Source organism: Orcinus orca, chromosome 4 (genome assembly GCF_937001465.1).
Source record: "Orcinus orca chromosome 4, mOrcOrc1.1, whole genome shotgun sequence".
In the NCBI taxonomy this organism is placed as follows: Eukaryota; Metazoa; Chordata; class Mammalia; order Artiodactyla; family Delphinidae; genus Orcinus; species Orcinus orca.
In genome coordinates, this window is record NC_064562.1 from 19,472,092 (window position 1) to 19,494,151 (window position 22,060).

Here is a 22,060-nt window from a genome sequence, read left to right on the forward strand (position 1 = left end):
GCTCTGGCTCAGGATGTCTCAGGCAGTTGCAATGTCTGCCAGGGCTGCTGTCACCTGAAAGCCTGAAGCTAAAAGATCTGCTTCCGAATGTTCACAAACTGAATCTGGCTCTTGGCAGGAGGCCTCAGTTCTTTCACAGGGCTGCTTGAGTGTCCTCCTGACATGGCAGCTGGCTTCCCCTGGAGGTAGGAATCCAAAAGAGAATGAGGCTGAAACCAAAATATCTTTTATGACTCAGCCTTGGAAGTCACATTCCATTATTTCTGCAACATCCCATTGGTTACCTAGGTCAGCTGTATTCAGTGTACACCCAGGCATGAGTACCAGGAGGTGAGAGTCATCGTGGGCCATCTTGGAGACCCCTACCATAGGACGTAAGCTAGAACAGGGAGAGGCATACAGGGGAGGAAGAGGCCGTGGAACCAGACACACACCATGACAAGGAGACCAGCTGTTGTTCTTTTGGGGAAGTCCCACTGGCTAGATGCAGAGGCTGGAAGGTGTGGTAGCAGATGCCACTTCTAGAATGTAGAGAGCTGTGCAGTGTTACACATGTGTGGATCGGGTATCAAAACATGGCATCGGTTCATGTCAGAGCAGGAGGTATTCTGATTCAGATGGGCACTAAGCAGCATCTGGAAAAATATTTATTATTCACTTATATATTAAATATTTACTGAAGAACTATGGGCACTGGGCACTAAGGATACAATGGAAAGATTGACTCCCTGACATCATGAAGTTTTGAATTCAGGAAGGACTGCGTGTAAGTGAAAAGGTCACTATAATGCGATGAGGTCTGTGATAGGAGAAGCACAGGATGGTGGGGATTTCATAAGAGGAACATTTGACCATAATTTGAAAGGTCAAGAGAGGTGAAAAGAAGAAGTGACATTGGAACCAAAGCTTGAAAAGGAGTTGGAGGTGAAAGACAGGAAAACAGAGAGTATTCTAGACTATGAGCATAGCACAGGGAGCAGAGATGACCCTGGAGCAAGAAAGAACAAGTCCCCTATAGCAGATAAAATGTGTCCGGAGCTATGCATGTAACCCTGAGAAGCAAGAGTGAGAAGGGAGTGGCAATCCAGTGCAGGGTTTCAGATGGAGTGACGGGACAGAACCACAACCTTGGGATGGGGGGAAGCTCAAGGGAAGGGAAAGGAATGTCCAGCCCTGGAGGCACAGGGATTCTCTGAAGTCTTCCAGACAGGAACTGTGAGACTGGAACTGACATGGGCGGGAGGTCATAACAACACAGGCAGCATCTAAGGTAGGAGGTCTCTAAACATCTAACCATCTAAGATGGGAGGTCTGATTGTTCATATCAGAAGCCATCACCTTCATGAAAGTGCTGGGATAGGGGGGACCAGGAGAGGCGGGGAGTGACCCTGAGAGGATGAGGCAGTAGATGTGCACAGGAGTCCTCAGACAATAGTGTCCAGAGGATAATGCAGAAGTGAAGATGATGCAAATAAGGGTCAGGAGATAAACCCACAAACTCTGGACAAACATCCCTTCATGCAGGGCCCTAAACTTCTTGCCAGGAGAAGAGTAGCTTCTCAGAAACCCTCCCCAGACTAGACAAGATGAGTAAGGGGAAACTAGTCTGCTTGAAATTAATGTCACAAGAACAAAGCAGAAATGTAACTATTCCTGGAGCCTAACATTAGAGCAGACCTGCGGGAGTCAGACTGGGTCCTGTTGCCTCCATTAAATCAGAGATCTTCAGGATTAGATTGGGAGATTGCATGGGCTGAGCTTCCAGAAAGGGCTCATCAGCGGTCCTGATGGTGGAGAAAATAAGTAGGACCCAACATCCGACGGTTCTTGACCCATGGAAAATGGGAGGCTCTGCATTATTTCATACCGTGGTTCTTAAACTTTAGTCTGCATTAGAATAAGGTGAAATCCTTATGAAAGGCAGATTTCTAGGGCCCACCTCCAGGCACTCCAATTCATCTGATTAGCAGTGGAGTGCAGAAATCTGTGTTTTAAGAAGACTTGCTGGGCAACATTGATGGACCTAGAGATTGTCATACTGAGTGAAGCAAGTCAGTCACTGAAAGACAAATATCATATGATATCGCTTACGTGTGGAATCTAAAAGAAGGGGTACAAATGAACTTATTTACAAAGCAGAAATAGAGTCACGGATGTAGAAAAAAAACTTATGGTTGCCAGGTGATAAGGGGGGGAGGGATAAACTGGGAAATTGGGATTGATGTTATACACACTTCTATATATAAAATAGACAACTAATAAGAACCTGCTGTATAGCACAGGGAACTCTACTCAATATTCTGTAATGGCCTATATGGGAAAAGAATCTAAAAAAGAGTGGATATATATATAACTGATTCACTTTTCTGTACACCTGAAAGTAACACAACATTGTAAATCAACTATATTCCAATAAAAATTAAAAAAAGAAAAAAGACTTGCGGGTAATTCTGAGGCCAAGAAGGTGGCAGATCACACTTTGAAAACAATTATTTGGAACTTAAAATTTAGCCTAGTGGGTAAGAGTGTGGCCTCTGTGTAGATATCAGTGCCCAGCTCTGTCACGTCCCACAGTCTCCCAGAAGGTCAATCTATGCCTCGGTTTTCTCAGCTGTAAAAGGAGGTGATGATACCCACCTGACTGTGAGGTGGCAGAGGTTGGACAAGTTAGGAAATGTAAAGTACAGAGCCTGGCACAGTTTGAATACTTAATGTTAGCAATTAACTGCAAATTCATGCAAATAGTGCTTGAAAAAATGTTACATGTGAAACTCCAAGCCTCATGGATTTTTTCAGGGCTAAAGATTTATGGTAGAAGAAAAAAGAATAAAATTTACATCAAAATCCATTTCTGTCTCAGCTGATCTGTCAAATACTTTATTTCTTTCTGCCTATCCTGAAACTCTTAAGCTCAGTATAATTATTTGAAAATGTTAAAAATAGGCGGAAGTTAGAAACAATATTGGAAACACTGATTAAATGGTATAAAGATGATGATTGTCATTTGTGTGACGTGCTTCTTGCCTGTCCGCATTCAAAGGGTGGTGTGCGTGATGAGCTCTGATGGGGCCCCCTCTGTCCACCCCACCACCCATCATGCTGGTCAGTGGGTGATACCACACACTCGCCAAACTCGCTCGGCACTGATACTTAGATATCAGATAAGATAACTCGGCCCTGACCTCTGATTCGCTACAAGGAAGACAAGATTGCTGGCAGCTTCCACCTCTGTAATTCTCAGCCATTCCCTCTGTAGGGATATAAGGCAAGTCATATTGTCCCCATTTTTATGAATGAGGAAGCTGGAGCCCAAAAAGTATACGTGGCTAATAAAAAAGAAAATCAGTATTCAAACCCAGGCCTTCAAATGCAGTCTAGTCTTTAAAAATATATATATATATATTTAATAAAATGTTCTTTATATATATAAGATATATACATATCTTACTATGCTGTTCTTTTATATAATAAAAAGAGTGACCATTAAAAGTAACATTCTACCTACCATTAAAAATAACATTCTACCTAGGACTCAAAAAAGAGAGAGAGAGAGAAGGAAAGCAATACACTAACTGTGCCCATGAGGAACAGTAAGCTAGTGATATCACAGTCTAAATGTTTAGGTACCCTCACTTGAGGGACCTCAAGTATGACACCTTTGTATGACACATGTAAGAACTATACATATAAAACCTGTACATATAAAATGATTTTGAGCTCTACAGATATGCAGAAATAAACGTCATGGCAGTTGTCGAAATAAGAGTAATATGATACAAGGGGTGTTATTTGATGCTTGTATGGAGATTCTGATAAAGGGTATTTTCACACCTGCTTTTGAGAATATGTAGGAGAACCATACTCAGTACTAGTTATTGCGCACCTACTCTGTACTAGGAATTTTAAAGAGGTGATCTCATGTAGTCTGAACACAACCAGAAGAGCTGGGAGTTGGCGTCCACATTTAGCAGAAGAGTAGCTGAGACTCAGAGTAGTTCGTCCAGTGGGCTGGGACTTGTAATGATGGAGAGAGGTGCTATTTGAAGTCTGGTCTGTCTGACTCCAGTCCACAGGGTCTTGCTCCTACACCAGCTGCTGCAAATTAACGGAACCTAAAGAATTCTCATTTCTTTCTCTTCTGATTCCTTGATGCTGAGTCTGCTAAAAACCCGTTCTCGTTAATTGACGTTTCTCCCAAATCTGCTTCTCCTCCTGTGTTTTCTCTCTGTGACTCCCCCGGCATTCATCCCAATTAGTCAGGCTTGAAGCCTTTCTTTCATTCATCCCCCATCCAATCTGTGGACCAGTTCTGGCAGTTCTAATCCTGTCTTCATTTTCACACCACTCCCCTATCTCTGCCCGACAGAAACCACCTACTGTAATGCCTCACTACCTCTAGCCTACTAGATGGAAATAACCTCTAAAATGGTCCCTGATGATCCCTGCTTGTTGATATTTACACTTTTGAGTAAACTCCTCTCCTTGCGTGTGGCCTGGGTTTGGCAACTCGCTCTGTATGAATGGAATAAGGCACCATAAGTAGAATAAGGCACATGTGGTGGGAAATCACTTCTGAGACGAGACTACAAAAAGACTGGTTTCCACCTTGCTTGCCCTCTTTTGCTCTCTACCACACTGACTTTGATGGACGCTGGCTGCCGTGCTATGAGCTGCCCCTTGGAAAGGCTCACGGTGGCAAGGAAGTGCCTTGACCTATGGCATCGAGGAACTGAGGTTCCCAGTCCAAAAGCCTATGAAGAGTTGAATCCTGCCTATAACTACACCCAGATTTCTGACTTACAGAAACTATAAGAAAATGAATGTTTGCTGTTTTAAGCTGCTGCATTTTGGGATAATTTATCATGCAGCAATAGATAACTAGTATATTTCCTAATGGGTATGCCTAAATCCAGGAATAGCACTGTTCATTTTTCTGCTGCCAAATTAAACTTTTAGAAATACAGTTCTGATTCCATCATTCCCATGTTCAAAACTTTTCAATGAGTCCTCATTTGCCTGCAGAAAGTATCTAAGCCTCTCAGCTTGGCAATGATGATGCTTTATCACCAAGTCCCAGAACACCAGTTAATAATTAATTAGGGATTAGTTGAGTGCAATTGTGTATAATTCAGATATCAGCTGAGGCTGTTCTGTCCCTTAAAGGCTAAATAAGATTGACTCAAACCACTGCTACACATTTTTGTGGAAGATCCAACATCGTTCCCAAGATTCCTACCAATTCCTGGTGGGTTTATGTTCTCACAGTCACCTCTGGCTTCATTTTGCTTCTGCTGAATTGACTCAGGGTATGGATTACCTCTCCATCCCACACCTGTTACGGTTCCACAGCATGTCAACCCAGATATGGAACTCTCTCCCTTCCCTTGACACACACACACACACACACACACACACACACACACACACACACACCCCCCACACATAAATACTTCATACAACACTGTTGTGTGAAACAGACTTTACCAAATTTCAAGAATTTGCCTCACAGCTCAAATAACTTAAGTTGAATACTAGACATCACTATTAAAATATTTTTGGAAGGAAGGCAGAAAATAAAATATAAATTACTTTTGGTTTGTATTTGCACAAATACTGGAAAGAAGCACTAGAAAGTAAAAAGGCAATTACCTGGTGGGGATGGTAGGGGTGAGGGGGAGTGTGCCATGGAGTGAATGGGGCAGAAGTTGAACCACAACATTTCACTGTGTCCTCGATGTTATTTGGATTTATGAATTATGTAAATGGTTTTATTTTTCAGGCAATTAAAATTTAAAAATTAAATTAAATTAAGAAATCATTTAGATGCCCTCCACTGGGAAGTTCTCAGCGGCTGGACTCTGAACGGCCCTCTCTCCTCCCATTTCTTCTCCTTTTACACTCCCTGCAGGGTTGAGTCCTTTATGGCTCTAACCTAGATTTTTCTTACTCTTAATTCAACCAAACACTCTTTCTGAACCTCATTTTCCTCAGACATCAAATAAGCAAACAGAAACAAGCAATCCCAGATTAAGGGCCCTGGCAATGTTGACATTCTATGTATACATGTTTGGCTTCTATACCTTCCTAACTGTATCCCACCACATCCCCACACTTCTTCACACATTCCATGTGTTAATCAAAAAAACAGCCCACAGTTCCAAGGTTCGCTTATTCCCTGCCACCTGCATGTCTTTGCTTTTATCTCAACAGGCCCATGCACATCCAGAATGCCTCTTCCTTCAGCAAGCTCTCTTCGATTTCATCCTGTTGGATACCATCACCCTCTCCTCTGACATCCTGGGATACTTAAAGTATATGTCTCCTGTGACAACATCATTTTCTACCTTATATTTTAATTATTAGTTTACATTTTGTCTATTTCAGACTCTGAGTTCATTTGAGAGAAAGATATTTGCATTGCTGAAATGTACTCTGCCCATCAGAGATGTTTACCAAGAATTTGTTGAACTACTTAATTCATTTAAGAATGTTAATACCGTCAAGGCACAACTTACATCACAAAAGAAATCTTTTAATATTAGAAATTTAATATTAGAATCTAATATTAAAACATCTGAATCAAGTGATCAAGAAGTCATCATTATTTTAGAGGACAATATGTTTCTGCGTCAAGGTTTGTCATGAGACAGCTAAATCAGTTGCGTCTGGTAATTGCTATCCCATAGGCCTTTAATCTGGAGAGAAGGACCATAAATGTCTGTCTGAGAAAGTGTGTGTTCATTTCTGAGACTGAATGGCACTACCTTCCTAAGTAGGGCAGCAGGGAGACAGCAGAAGAGCTGACTCTGTTAGTCTCATGTTGGTCTTTCTCTCTCTGGCCTCCTGGGTGTAACAGATGCAAAAGAAAGGCTTTGCACAGTTATAGCTAAGCCAGGAGAACCAACCCCAGCGAGGGTTCAGTTAAGCTTCATTAGTTGCTAAATATCTTTTGCAGGTTGTTGCTAAATTAAGTTCTGTAGATTAGTGACTTTCAGTCTTTCCATGCACAAAGCCGACTGTTCTTGCTCCTGTGAGTACTCCCTAAGGAAGTCATAGCCGTGATGATCAATGTGGGCTTGAGAGCTAAACTCAAGACCAGAGGGGTTATCAGGGTAATAGGTTTTTTTTTTTAAGTCAGAATATAACATAATGATGTAGAATGCTAGCAGGTATTAAAACACAGGTATCTTTCAAACAAGAACCTTTACAAAAAGATTTACAGAGAAAAGACAGGTGTGTCTGTTGCATCTGCAAGGAAATGATGACATCTGGCAATCAAAAACCAGGGGTAACTGAGAACCTCCTTCCCTGCTTCTCTCAGATTTCACTCTACCTGGAAAGATGTGTCACACTTCTTGTTCCAGGGAGAGTTTCTAAGATTCACAGCAGAACTGTATCTTGCCTTGAATCATAGTTACATTGTCAAGGAAGAAGAATGATGCATACTCAGACATGTTTTGCTGAATTTGTTAAAAAGCATCTCAATTTTGAGTTCAGCACTTACTGGAAAGTAATATGAAAATATGTATTCAAAGTTTTAAAATGTGCCTGTACTTTTTTTTTTTTTTTTTTGCAGTACGCGGGCCTCTCACTGTTGTGGCCTCTCCCGTTGCGGAGCACAGGCTCCGGACGCGCAGGCTCAGCGACCATGGCTCACGGGCCCAGCCGCTCCGCGGCATGTGGGATCCTCCCGGACCGGGGCACGAACCCGTGTCCCCTGCATCGGCAGGCGGACTCTCAACCACTGCGCCACCAGGGAAGCCCAATGTGCCTGTACTTTAACCAAGAAATTGCACTTCTGGAAATTTAACCTAAAGAAACAGTTCCAGATTTGCTCCAAATATGTACTTCTAAGAATATTTGCATGAGAACTGTTTGTAAGAGTGAAGAGTCAGAAATAACCTCAATGCCCAACAATAGAGGATTGGTTACATCAATTATAGCCCAGCCATATGCTTGAGTATTATGCAGCTCTTTAGAGGGATGTTATAGAAAAAGTATCATTGCAATTAAAAGATATTCACTATACATTCTTAACTTGAAACATAATATGTAAGTTACACACTGTTAAAAAAACTCAACAGCTAAAATGTATTCAATATTTACTATGTACTAGCATTTTGGTGCAACTTCATATTTAACTCTAAAACAGTTCTATGAAGTAGATATTACTATTACCTTCATTTTACAAATGATGAGTGTTCTCAAGGTCTTATGATAGTCAACAGCAGAGCCACAGGAAAAAAGAGTGAGAGAGGGAGAGAAAACTCAGAAGGGAGAGATAAATGAGGATACGACATTGAAAATGATCTGCTGCAAGATGTTAAAAGTTGATCTCTCTGATTGTATGGGATTGTGTGAATTTTGTTGTTTTCTTCTTTTTGTGCATATATTCTGTGATTTTTTTCCTCTAAGGGGCCTGAGTTGATTTCATAATTAGAATTGCTTAGTCTCTCAAGTGTCTTTTCTTCTCCTTGATCCTTTTCAGGATGGCCTCACATTTACAGGAAGGAGCTCTGGCTCACGTGACCTCATGGTTGGGGGAATGGTGGGTAAGACATGAATCCACACAGAGTCCTCTAGATCTTGCCACGCTCTGCTGCAGAGTGGCTGGTCTCAGGTGCTCCTTGGACCAGTGAACACTGAGGTGCAATGAGTCTTAGCTGACTTTTTGGATAAAGTCTTCCATTGCCACATGGTCTTTGGCCACTGGGATCCTCATTCTCAGTGACCGCTTCTTCCCAACCCCAGGCTCTACAGATCAATGACGTTCTAAGAACAACTGTGCTCCTATAAGTCAGCACCTGGGCACATCTGCACCACATGAATAATCTGTGTAAACTGGAGTATTACCTCTTCTTTTATTGTGTTGAGAACAGATAACATGAGATCTACCCTCTTAGCAAAATTTTGAGTGCACTTAAACACAATGTTGTACGGCAGATCCCTAAAACTTACTCATCTTGCATTACTGAAACTTTATATCCATTTCCCCCACTCCCTAAGCCCTGGCAACCATCACTCTACTTTCTGCTTCTATAAGTTTGACCATTTTAGATAAGAGGTTTTATCTCTTAAGCTCACTCCTGCTGGTACCCTTCCACCATCTCTCCAAATCTTGTTGGAAGTGGTCCCAAGGTTGGCTTCTCTTAGAGCCTTGTAGCTTTTCTCCAGCACACTCAAGGATGTAGGACTCCTCTGGGTTGTTCTTTCTCCGTCACCCTCTGAAAGCTCCTTTCTTCCCCCTCAGTCCATCCCCCTTAGAAGGAGGAAGACTTTTCTCCCTTCTTCATTCTATCAGATCGGGACTTTCCTTAAAGCCATCTTTATGAACAAGTGCAGCAAGTCTGGTTCTTGATATGCTAAAGGTGAGTATAAAGGAATTTTATAATTTTCTTTCTCCAAAATGCCTAGCTTTCAAAATTATCATTACAAAATCATATTTTGGATGCCAGAAGAGGAATATTAATTCTTTCTTTCTCTTGATATTCCTGATGCTACAATTCGAAACCTTCCTAAGTGAATCAGTCAGAGGTAGCAAATGGATTCCTTTGGAGGATATAGGGGAGCTCGGTTCAGGAAAATTCAAACACATAATATTTGTATTTCCCTAGTACATTGCTATAGAAAAGATTGAAATTTGACATAAAGATTGTGTAATTAGGGAACAGGACAAATTATGAGGACTTTCAAAGTTATAGAAAAAAATCTAAATTAGTGCAGGCTTAAGAAAAATGATCAGATATTTTGTCTTCCTCTAAAGTTCTGGGAAAAATATTCTGAGAACATCCTCTGAGAGTGCTAGGTAGTGGTGTACTCTGAATGTGAGTTAGAACAGAAAGGCAAATTTGGAAATGGCCACACAAAAGTACTAGTGAAATAAGTAGGATACTTCGAAACAAAAGTCCGTGAAGCCAACTCAGAAGTAAGAGGAAATAAAAGAAATGACAGTGGAGAACCACATGTAACCACCTGTCACGAAAGCTGTCAAGAAGGAGGAGCCTGAGCTTTGAGGTCACACAGAACACAAATTAAATTCAGCTTTGCTAGTTACTGATGATATGACAACTGGAAGTGACCAAACTTCTCCCTCACCCTCAGTTACCTCATCTGAAAGATGGAGAGGGTAATACCTAATTCAATGAGATGTACAGAGAATAAAAATTAGATAATGAGTCAATAAGAGTAAATAATGTATGTAAATTTCTCACAGCAGTGTGTGGCATAGAATAGATGTTCAGTAAACAGTGGCTAAGTAAAACGCATCATCACCACCACCATCACCGCCACCATCATTAGAAAAGGTATCGTATGAAAAACTAGAAAAAGACTCCCGGTCCAGGCCTAGAGGAATCTGTTAGAGGTCATGACACAGATGATGAGTGAGAGCTACAAAAGAAAATGGGAGATAAACCAGACACTTAAGGAACTCTGAGAGAAGGTAAAAGGAGAATGGGGGTGCATGTGGGATCCTTATGGATAGGCAGACAGGCGTGGTAGTAAAATCAGACTCCATGCAGCTGAATTCAGAAAGGTCATCTTGCTTCCTCTGCTTTGAGCCACACAACTCTGAAGGAAGAGGGAAGAAGCTGGGAGGAAGAAGAGGAGAAAAAAATAGTGTCCGCTATATTTAGATTTTCCCAATTGCGGTAAGAGCCATGAATCCTGCAAGCATCCTCCACAAAGGTAGCTTCAATATCCAGGCATGAAGCCCCTTCTGAGCACAGGATATGTTGCAGCCTGGGTGTCCTCATGCTGCTTCTGCACAGGGCCTGCTCTTCCCCTTCTTCTCTTCATTTCCTCATCTTCCTGCGCAAGGCAGTTTTAACTATTGAAAAATCTTTACTAATTGCTCTGGCTGGTGCCGTGCTGGGGACAAGGCTCCTGACACACGTGGGTGGGCACAGTGGCTTACCACTCGGGATGGGTGTTTCAAGGAAAGGAGAGATGCCACAGTGAGGCTTCCTCTGGGAATGCCTTCCGTCTGGCACAGGATCTAGGAGCGGTGTTCCAATAGTTGCCCCCGTTTAAGCCTGCGATCTGTTCTTTCACTGCGGTTCTTCGAGTCTGTGGAGCCTGTTTCTAGCCTACAGCGTGGCAGGCCCGGCCCCCGTGATGAGTGTGTGGGTGAATGGCTGCCTCCTTCTTTGTCTCTCTGTGCTTTCCTCTCCAGGAGCCCCACACAACTACGCGACCGAAGAGCAGACCTGTCTGCAGGCTGCTTTGTGGTCTACTTCTCTGCCAGGCAGGACAGCTCTATGTGGGAACATTCTATCCTGGCGTGAGTAAAAGCTTGCTTACCTCTCCCAGCAGACCAATGTATATGTCTGTTCCCACACCACATACAGTTTCACAGCTGGGTGGCTCTAATGATAACAGAGAATTATTTTTGATCTACATTAATATTATTCTTTGCCTACAATCTCTTCTTAGAAGGATATTGTTAGGAAAGGGGGGCTGAATTATCTCATCTTCATCTATGCATTTCTGTATGTACAGAGGTTCAGGAAAAAGCAATGTTGCACATTCAGAGAACTTGGAAATGAATGTTTGCATTATTTATACTATAAAAATGCTTTTCTCCCGTAATACAACTCCAGAAACCTTTACTTAAATCATTTACTATGATATAAATATTGTGGCTAAAAGTACTAGCCTTTGGCTTATTCTGTCCTCCAAGTCTCAAAAGTATCTCTTCATTTAATTAATGCCTCAGTCTCAAAGCACATTTATTAGCATACGAAAATACTGGCCAGGTTCAGATCCCCGAAGTCTTCTGAAACTCAAACACAGCATTAAAATCCAAAGTCAGCTTAATTGATTAGCGATCCTTATTTGTTAAGGGCCTGCTAGTTTTGTTCCATTCCACTCAGTTCAACAAGTGGAATGTGCCTTGCCAGGCAGAGGGGAGACAAAGATGCCCTCAGACACCTGATGGTCTCCTGGGGACAGCTGGAGAACAAACACGTCATTTCAACCCGATGCCGGAGTGCTCCGGCTAGTCCTCCCACCGGTTGCTATGGGAACACAGACAGGGAACAATTTAGCAGTCTGCAGTTTGGAGAGATCTGGAGGAATTCTCCACCAGACCTAAGATGTGAAAGATGTGTAGAAATTGATCAGGCCAGGGGAGAGGATGGACACCTGCATTCCAGCAAAGGAATTTACCCCCTCATGTGACGTATGAGTGAGGAAATGACAGTAGATGAGGCCAGAGAAGTTTTAGGTTACCCATAAAACATTGCTAGAGTCAAGCATTTTGACCTACAGAAATGACAATTTCATATGGTTCCACCACCTATCAGAGGGAGGCAGTTACAGACAACTTTGTATTAATTCCAGGTTGAAGAATTTGCACTTTTTCTTGCTTGGGGTGGGAAAGTAATGAAGAATTGTAACTAGATGAGTTTCAAACTTTACTCTTTTTTGTTTCTGCAGTGTCCCTTCTCTCCTGAGCAAGCACCGTGTTGCTTCACTTAGAATATTTCTGTGAGAAAGAGAGTCCCATGCCTAAAGCCTGCTCAGCTGGCAAGGGCACCTCATCTCCCTAAGGAGCGCTCACACTAATGATAGGTCTTTCTTGCTGCTCAAAATTAAAAGAAAAAAATTGCTGACATTTCTATAATGCTTTTTAGGTTATTTTATGTACATCATTACACAGCTTTAAATATGTAACATGTATTTAAATTTACATTGTATTCAAATTTACATTAAATTACATTGTAATTACATATTTAAATATGTAAATTATAACACAAAAAAATTATTTAATTACAATATCTGTACATTTCCCAATTAACAAGAACTTTCCATAGGTGTATAATAACCACTTCCTATAACTGCAGTATCAAGTTTTCACTATTTTCCTTTCCTTTTTATTTCATCTGGAATGTGTCCTGTCCTTCCAGTTGGCTCTTCTGAATCTTTACAAATCTCTGACTTAGGCATTTCCACTAGATCAATAACCCCATTCATGCAAATGTGATTCTGTGTGTTTCTTTTCCTCCTTCAATTTGCTCACACCTGACCAATTTGTATTCAAAGAATTCAGAGACCCTGCATTGTTCTTTCCTCCAGCCTTCTCCATGTTTTGGTCAGAGTATGCTGTAGGCCCTGAATGCTTCACTGCCTGTAGCCAGCAGAGGGCTATGTGAGTTTTCCATGTATTTCTGCCGTCTAAGCCCCTCTATTTCCTGAGCTCATGCCTCATCCTCAAGTCCACTCCTTCCTAAGGCTCTTCTTTATATAGTATAAAGCAGTTGTTTGGAGCTCCTTTTATCCATTCATCTGACAAATACTGTTTGTTGAGCTTATATTACGTGCCAGGCACAGGTGTGTTATCTCTATGTATCCAATGATGAACAAAATAGACATCATCCCAGATCTCAAGGAGCAATAAGGAAATAAATGTTGTTTCAATTGGGTTAAGTGTCAGGAAGGAAATAACCAAGGATCACTGAAGAGAATAAAAGAGGAGACCTACTTAGAATGGTCAAGAAAGACTTCTTAATGAAATGTCATTATAGCTGGGATCCTAACAATTTTTCTATGATACACTTCCCTGATTTTCTCTTTGGGGACTTTTACCCTTGTCCTTCATTCACCTCCTAGGATTCTTTCATAGAGGTGCCTTTCTCTGTTAGCAAATCTCCTAGATTAACACACCCTTGCCCACACCTTTTTGCAGAACTGGAAAAACTTGCTTTCCTTGTTGTCATCTCTTGCCTTAGAAATAAAAGAGTGCTATCCTCCGGTGGCCTACACATGGGTACACGAGCCACCAACCGTGCTCTACTATGTGGTTAAAAAAGATCCCCTCTATAGATCGCCCCACCACCCAGGCAAACTTGGCCATTGGGAGAGAGATTTGGCATCAGGCACCACGTGACCAATTTTATCCTGTTTTCTGAAAACTTTTCTGATCCAGTCCTAAGATCTTTTTTCCACATTTTGATTTCCGAATTTCTTCTGCTGCCTCATCCCCTCTGAATGGCATATCAAGATTCCCTTTAACCATCCTCCACGTGTCTAATACATCTTTAATGGCTTGAAGCTCCCTTATTCCCTGGACTCTTAGCTTTGGGAAGCAGAAGAGCACAGTGGTTAAGCACACAGCCACGCACTTGAACCCACACTTTACCACTTCTTCCTAAATGACATCTTGGGTGATATTATTAACTTCATCTTCCCCTTTCCACAGTTTACAGCACACTGTAATGTAAAACTTTTTCTGATAGTTTTACTGGTGCTCTTGGGTTGGCCAAAAAGTTCATTCGGGGTTTTCCAGAAGATGTTACAGAAAAACCCGAATGAACTTTTTGGCCAGCCCAATATTAACTTATCACACCAGATTTAACCACAGCATAATACCATTTAAAACCCCTAATCAGTTCTGAAAGAGGATGAGAAGTTTTTTTTTTTTTCCCCTAACTGTCAATGGCTCTTTTTATCATCCCCTTTCCTTGATAAAATAAAGCTAATAAATGTAAAACAAATCTAATTTCTTTGCTGTTCCAATGGGTGTGGGTTCCCCTCACACCCATTCAACAAGATTTGTTCCAGCAATAAAATTCTATTCTTCCACACATCTCTTCTTCCTTCACAGAATTTGAAGTGCTACAACCATTCCTTTGGTTTTATCTCAATGGAATTAATAATCAAAGTACTCAGTGCCTTGCTGTGGCCAATGTATGTTGTCTGCTTTCCTAGTAAATCCAGAGAGTCATGCTTTCTACATAAAAATGAAATTCCAAACAATACTAAAACTGTTATACTTTAGTAGGATGCTAAGGATAAATAGTAATAGATTTCTTAATCTCCAAAGGTTGAACCATATTCTAAACTTGATGAGAGACAGTTAGAAATTCTGTATTTTAAAACATATGTCCTGCAAAAGTTTCAGAAATGATTTTAAGCATCCAGCCTCTTCTGGTTCAAGATGTCCCCAAAAGCCCCTGAGCTCATCCTGCCCCTTTTGAAGGACTTCTCTGGCGGCTACTTTCCTCTCCATCATGTGACTCACAAGAGTGAAAACTGTGCCTTCCTTAAAGTCTCTCCCATTGAGATTCTATGAATGTTACTCCTGCTGGGTAAGGAACCATCCACAAATTATTTAAGCTGTCATTGGTGTGAGAGTTGTTGTTGGAATATTTTTGGTCTTTAAGCAAATATATTTTTAAGCAACAATTCAGTTTTATTTTTGGTTTCTAAAGGATTTTTAGGAATCAGTGTGATCAAGAGACTGTTCTAGCAGTTGAAGCTTCCGACTTGATTTCAATGGCTTCCGAGATGTATTTGCCAAGTGAGACCATGGTGGGAGACAAAAGAGATACATGACCTCAGCCCTAAAAATGCCTGCCTTCTGGCAGCGAAGATCAAACTAACTAGCATCTTTAAGACAGTGAGAGGCTAAGAAATGCAAATTGGGTGGTACTGATGAGAAGTGTAAGAGCAGTTCAGAGAAAAGACAGAAGTGTGGTCTGCAAAATCAGGGAAGGCCTCAGGGAAAGAAACAGTATTTTAGACTGAACTTTAGGAGTGCCTAGGATTAGGGTTGATAGGGTAGGCAGGAAGGCACTGTAGTCAAGAGAAATAGCATAGGCAAAAGCATGGACATCTTTCCTGGAATTCTCAATGGAGGAGAAAAATCTTCAGCCTCCAGCCTTTCCCTCCAAGATGCGTGGGTGCCTGGCCCTCACAGGACTCTGAAAGCACCCCAACACTGAGGCCCATGTGTGTCAAGTGAGAGAAGACGTGGACATCTATCTCCAGAATACTTGTGAGCAGTCTCTTGATTTTTTTTCCATTAGATTTTGAAAAAAATAAATGAGCAAATGTCAGATTCAAATAGATCCCCCAAGAAGGATAATTTTAATTGACTGTTTGGGACTGGAAGCCTGTCTGGGCATGTATAAGCACACAGATATCAGTTACCTTTGCTTACTGAGGAGCAGAACATGTCTAAACAAAGCTTCTGCTAGCCAAACTGATTTAAAATGACACGGTCTTCCTCCGCAGCCTCAGGGATTAGCGAGCGCGACAGGCCCAAGATCACCTTCTCTACAGATGGCTTCTGAGGACATCTGTACTTAATTAACTGTCACAGTCGATGGCTACATCTGAACCTGATATTCTGTCCCAAAAGAAACACGAAGTTATAATAGTACAATGCCGTTGAGCTCAGGACCTGGAGAAAGTGACTCCAGGCTATCTGTCCCGGGTTCAATGACTTTTGGAATGATGCTGGGTCTCTCTGAGCTCCTGTGTAACTCTAAGTAAGTCAGGCAAAGGTACAACTTATTATGCTTTCTTATTGCTGTGTTATTACTTTTTCAATTTGTCAAGCATGTTTACTGAGCATTTATTTAGTCTGTGCAAGGCTCTCTGCAAATGTTTGAGGGAAAAAGGGAAACACAAAGGTGAACGAGGCAACTGATGTCTTCAAACAGTGTAAAATCTTCTCTGGTATCTCAGTAGGGCAGAGTAAGTCTGAGGCCATGAGACAGGTACGGAATATGCCAAGGGAAGCAGGGAGTTGAGTGATTAATTCTGAGGGAAAGTATCAGGGATGACTCCTCATAAGTATCTTTTGACTTGTATTTGGCAGAACAGACAGTATTCTGACTGGGAAGAGAAACATTTGACCATACTGGAAGTGTGTTAACAGAAGTACCAGAATATGCAAATGCAAGGTGTATTTGGAAAGGATTGGGAGCCCGGTGTGGTTGGAGGGGATATAATGTAAAATATGTTTTCCAAGGTAGGTTGAAGTTAGATGACGGGGAAGCCGAATGGCTGGCTAAAGAGATGTAACTTTTTCTATATACAAATAATAAAGAGTGACTCAAAGTTTTGAGGAGGATATAGCATGTAAACATAGTATGTAAATATTAGTACGTGAAGGATGGCAGAATATGCCACCCCAAAATAGGCCACTTGGGCATGTAGATTATTTTGAGCTGAAGGCAACTGAGAAAAAGCAGACACGAGAAAAGCTCCCCACTCTCCTCTTATTTGTCAGTCTAACTTACAGGGCCCCATTCAATAATCCTAAGATGGGTGGAAAGAAAATAACTTTTCCCTCCCCTACATATGCTATCAGGAATGGGAATGCTGGACGGGAGATTTTTAAAAAGGCCAGTTAGGACTAGCATTCACCTTATTCCTAGAGTGAGATGATGGAGGCCTGACCTGGTCCGGAGAGGTTGAGAAGGGCTAAAAAAGAGGCTGATTCAGTACAAGGTACAGAGAAGGAGGAGACCATGGCCCCGAATCTAGCTGGAGTTGATGTTTGAAGGCCATCTTCCACCACACTTTTCGCTAACATCCCATCTCATGGATGGGACCTCAACCCTATTCACAAGTAAAGAAACTTAAATTTACAGACCTTCTAGAACTTTCCAGACCACAACTAGCTATGAGTAGACTAAGGCTGGCCAAGGATCCGACTTCAAATCCAGTAACTGGGAGAATAAAAATAGTTGCAAATGAGGAGGAGGGAAATAACCAGAACCAGGTCATGAAGGGAGACACTGAGAGACACACTTGCTCTTCAGCTGCCTGGTGACCATCAGGGTAGCGGTCACCCAGGGGTGATGAGAGATACTCCCTCGTTCTCTCACAGCACTTGACAGAGGTGACGGCTGCTAGTGCAGATATTTGGGAACACTTAGGGTGATCTTTTGTTTGTTTTCTGTTCCTCTGTTTGGAAAGTTAACAATTGGGGAAATATAAGTTTCAGTTCTGGTGAACCTTCCAAACTAAAAACAAGAAGAAGGAAAATATTCTGAGATCAAATTTCTTCTAGAAAACTTCAGCAGAGTGTAAAGGCAAACGTTATGGGAAATCTCGTAACAGAGATACAAAGGCCACGAGCATTTGTCTTTTAAGCGGGGAGACCAGGTGTTTGGCCTGATGGCATGGGATGAGGTTCATTTATTTTAATTACATCTACTAAGACCCTTATCTACATAAGCAATTGCTTTTGGCCAATTAGAAAGCGTTATGCCTTCCTTGAATGCCATCTTGAAATATGCTCTTTCCCAAAGATTCTGAGGAGGGGGACTTGTGATCTTGGGGAGCTCCAAAGAGGTGGTCCCCCAAGAACACACCTCTGCTCTGAGAAGCCTGTAGGTCTTGCCTCAGGAACAGGACGGGCAGCAGCCCTTTGACCAAAGAGCTCATTCAGGAATGGCGGAAGTAAAGCAATTCAGTGGAATTCGTGCTGAAGAGTTTCAAATTCCTCTGAGAGAAAGTTAATGCGCTCGTGTATTTCCAGAGCAATTATTAAAGATTTTATTGGTTGAAAACTTTTAAAAGATTCAGATTACTGGAATTAATACCTTTAAGTGATCTTGCCCAGCATCTAGATAATCAACTTGAACAACTTCGGTAATAACATTTGCTTTTACTCCTGCGAAAACACTTGTAAAACACGATTTGGAAAATACACTCTCGAATGACAAACACAGAAATATAAAGCAAATTTGGTACCCAGCTGTGGGCATTTTGATATGTTTATTCATAGTTATTATTGAGCAGTGTGTTGATCCAATTGACAATTATGATCATTGTTACCTTCAAAGGAGTATTTACAGCGTAGGATTTCAGAGTAATTGTGTGTGTGTATACGTGAGTTTGTGCGTGTTTGAGGTTTGCCTCAACTTACAGAAGAAGACTTGCATAAATTTGCCTCGTAGGAAACTCTTTGTCCAAAAAGACTTCTTGATTCCTGTACTATATCATTACCTTACAGTTTGAGGATAACGAAAACGTCATCTGAAAGGAAAAACGTGCTTAGGAAATTCGCTACGCCTCTTTTTGATTTTTTAGGTAGTTTCCACAAAGCTGACATGAGGTTTTTTTCTTTGTGACTGTTTCTCTTCCAAAAGAAATGAACAAATATACGACTGAGAAGATGTTTCTAACAAGAGTGAGTTTTACCGCTGTATATGATGCTAAAACCAAACATTCTCAAGACATGAACTTCCCAAGCAAGCGGAAACAAACAGTAACATTCTTTGTAAAAATGTCGTCTTGCCACTAATAAGAATGAGTTTTGGTGATTACAGCTAGCCGTGATGCAAATTCCCATGACACAGGGGCAGTGTGACATTAGGCATGGAAAGTACAGACCCTTTCTCAGAGCCTTGGACACCCTCTCCGGTCAAGTCCTCTCTGCCCCAGGCCTCTTTCTGGCTCATTCCCAGCCCATGGCCTCTCATGTGGAACCTTGTTTAAATCTGCCAGCTCCACCAGGTCCTACACTCGGAGGAAACTTATCATCTGCCCATGCTACTTCCCATCCTCCATGCTGGAAGACGCTGCTGACATGTAATACTCCAGACTTCCAGAGTCATTGCCAGGAATTCACTATGTTTCATGGCAGGCGTCCATGAACCACTCTCCTCTATAGATGGTCAGGCTGAGTCCCAAGGAGTGAATGACTTGCCCTTTGAAAACAGAGCAGAGGCAGAGCCAGGTTCAGAAGGTAGGAGGGCCCCCCTAAAAAATGGGTCACCCCACATGCAAACTCAGGAAGTGAAAATGTGGCCTCAAGCTCTACGGCAGGGGAGGACTTTTAGTCCGGCTAAATATAGTGACCCGAACTGGAGGACAGCCAGCGCTCAGGGTACCAGCCTCACGGGAGCATTCTAGGATCCTTAATTGCCACAGGTGGGCTGCATAGTTCTTTTAAAGCTCGCCTAAAAATAAACCTTCAATGAGTCTAGCTCCAAGGGTTGATTGTATTATCATTATAAAAATCAGGATGAAAAGAGGTAGTGGTGAGGAAGAGAAAGAAGAAGTAGGTTATTCTTTGGAAATTGGAGGAGGTACCTTCCACGAGTTGCTGGGGAATGATGTTGAAAATCGATATTTTTTTTCATCTTCTTTTTAAAAATGTCTTACAGACAACTATTGTGTTTGCTGTTTACAGTATTCTCTTTGTTGTGTAGAAGCCCGAGAAATGTACCTGTCAATCTGTGATTCCTCACTGCCTGAGGTCTGACCATCTCACCTCCGGAGATGTCTATTTGCAGCCTGGGGCACCAGCCCTAAGCAGGGAAAAGTGAACCCACCAATAGGCCGGCAAGGTGCCTTCTCCACTCCCTGGGGAGCCCTAACCTCCTTGGGTGCAACAGGAGAACAGGGTGGGAATGAACAAGAGCTTTGGAGCCAGATAGACCCAGAGTTTGAAGCAGGGTTTCACTCTCACTGCCGTTTCTAGATGCAAGCCTTGGGTTTTTGTTTCTACCTCAGAAATAATAAAATACCCAACCTTCAAACAGAGGTCACGAGATCAGATGAGGGAATGGTACAGGGTGGCTTTCAAAGGGCCTGACACGTGATACCGTCAGTCCACTTTTAGGGGTCCTTGCTTACCATCTAAATAATCACCTTGAACAATTTAGGTAATCGCAGTTACTTTTAGTGCGACTAAAACACTTTTGTTTAACAAGGTTTGGTGCTGGGAATAGAATACTGGGGACAGCATCAGTTTTACAGTGGCTTCCATGGGATAACTTGCAGAGAATAACTTATTTTATGACTATCAGAAATACAGAGGGAAGACCTCTTCTTTTTTTAAAATTTAAAATGTTTTTTATTTCTCTTTTTTTGGGCCGTGGTGTGGCATGCGGGATCTTAGTTTCCCACCAGGGATCAAACCTGTGCCACCTGCAGTGGAAGCACAGTGAAGTCCTAAGCACGGGACCAACAGGGAAGTCCCAAGACCTCTTCTTAATTGGTATTTCACATGTCCTCTGATTTTTTTTATTTGACTACCCACTTAAGGTCAAATGAATTTCCTTCCTGGATAGAAGGTGAGTGAATTACCGGGGCCCAACTATGCCAACCTGGCTCCTTGTTACACGTTTGCTATCGGGCATCCTCCATACTGTCGTGTGCCTTTTCCCTTCCTGAAAAGCAGAAGCCTTCGTAGACACATCTGTTGTTCTCTTCTTCCCCAAGCTAGTGACTCTCTAGTGTTCTGTGAATTCTTCATCCAGTAACATTGGACTCACGTGGGACCATTTTCTGCTGAGAGATTTCTCCAGACACACAACCTGCAAGCTGAGTTTCCCGGTCCCTGAAAGCCACTTTCTCCTCTCAACCGTGTGCATTTAAATATAATCCTCAATAAACAAACAGTTTGTGCCACTACCAGTTGGCCCCTTTTTTTTGTTTGACTGTTTTTATTTCCACCCAAGTCTACTCCTTTGTTTTCTTCCTGTAAACTCTTTTTTAAAACGAGGTTTTACTTGGAGACTTTTAGCTTTCCTGAGGCCAGGGTGGTGAATTTCTATTGGTTGAATTTTGTCAATGTGATTGAAAAATTCTAATTAGAACCCTCTGGGGAGTTTCTCTGCACACGGCTGTATGAAAGAAGAGCTGGAAGGATGACCTGACACACCAGCGAGGATTAAACAGACATGTCACTTTGGGGCTGGGCACAGCTGCCGCAGGTCGTGCCCCAGCCAGTAACCCTGGGACAAAGGTTTGCTGTGATACATTGTTATATTTTCCTGGGTGCTTAGAAGGAGACCTCTTCAAGGAAGGATTCTGTAGCACTGTTGATTCAGGTGAAATTGGCTGCCTCTCCCAGCTGATTTAGGGGCACCAAGGAGTCCCCGGAAATAATCCCCCTACCTTGTTCTCTGAAAATGGTCCAAGCCTTTCATCTTATAATTAAAAGGTCAAGTGTGGAATCTAAACAACCCTGCTAAAGCCACAGTGTGCCACTTTATAAGAGAGTCACCAACTGGTCAGGGAACGGTCACAGGAGACGCCATGACGTCTTAGAGGTCCCCTTAGAAGGAAAAGCTTTGGAGAAGGGAATTTTTGAATATGTGCTGTCCCTGGGCCAGTCCAATGAGAGGAAATAGATTTTCTCATTAAGGACATCCAATGAGGAGTCTCAGGACAGCCACTGCCCCGACCCCCCGACTCTCACGGCCCTTGCTTTACCTTAGAGCCTACAATCCACCATGAACGTCTAGCCCTTTGGGCTAAGAATTGTCTTTTTCCCTGAGTGCCTATTTTTGGTTGCTGTTTGCAGATG

General features: G+C 42.1%; 1 long non-coding RNA gene across 1 annotated transcript; it reads left to right on the top strand.

The window, feature by feature from the left end:
* The first annotated feature begins 16,015 nt into the window (after positions 1-16,015).
* LOC117195822 (uncharacterized) lies at positions 16,016-21,162 on the top strand. Its single transcript, XR_004475665.2, has 2 exons — positions 16,016-16,274; positions 16,607-21,162. It is a non-coding gene; the product is annotated as an uncharacterized LOC117195822 (long non-coding RNA).
* Positions 21,163-22,060: the final 898 nt, after the last annotated feature.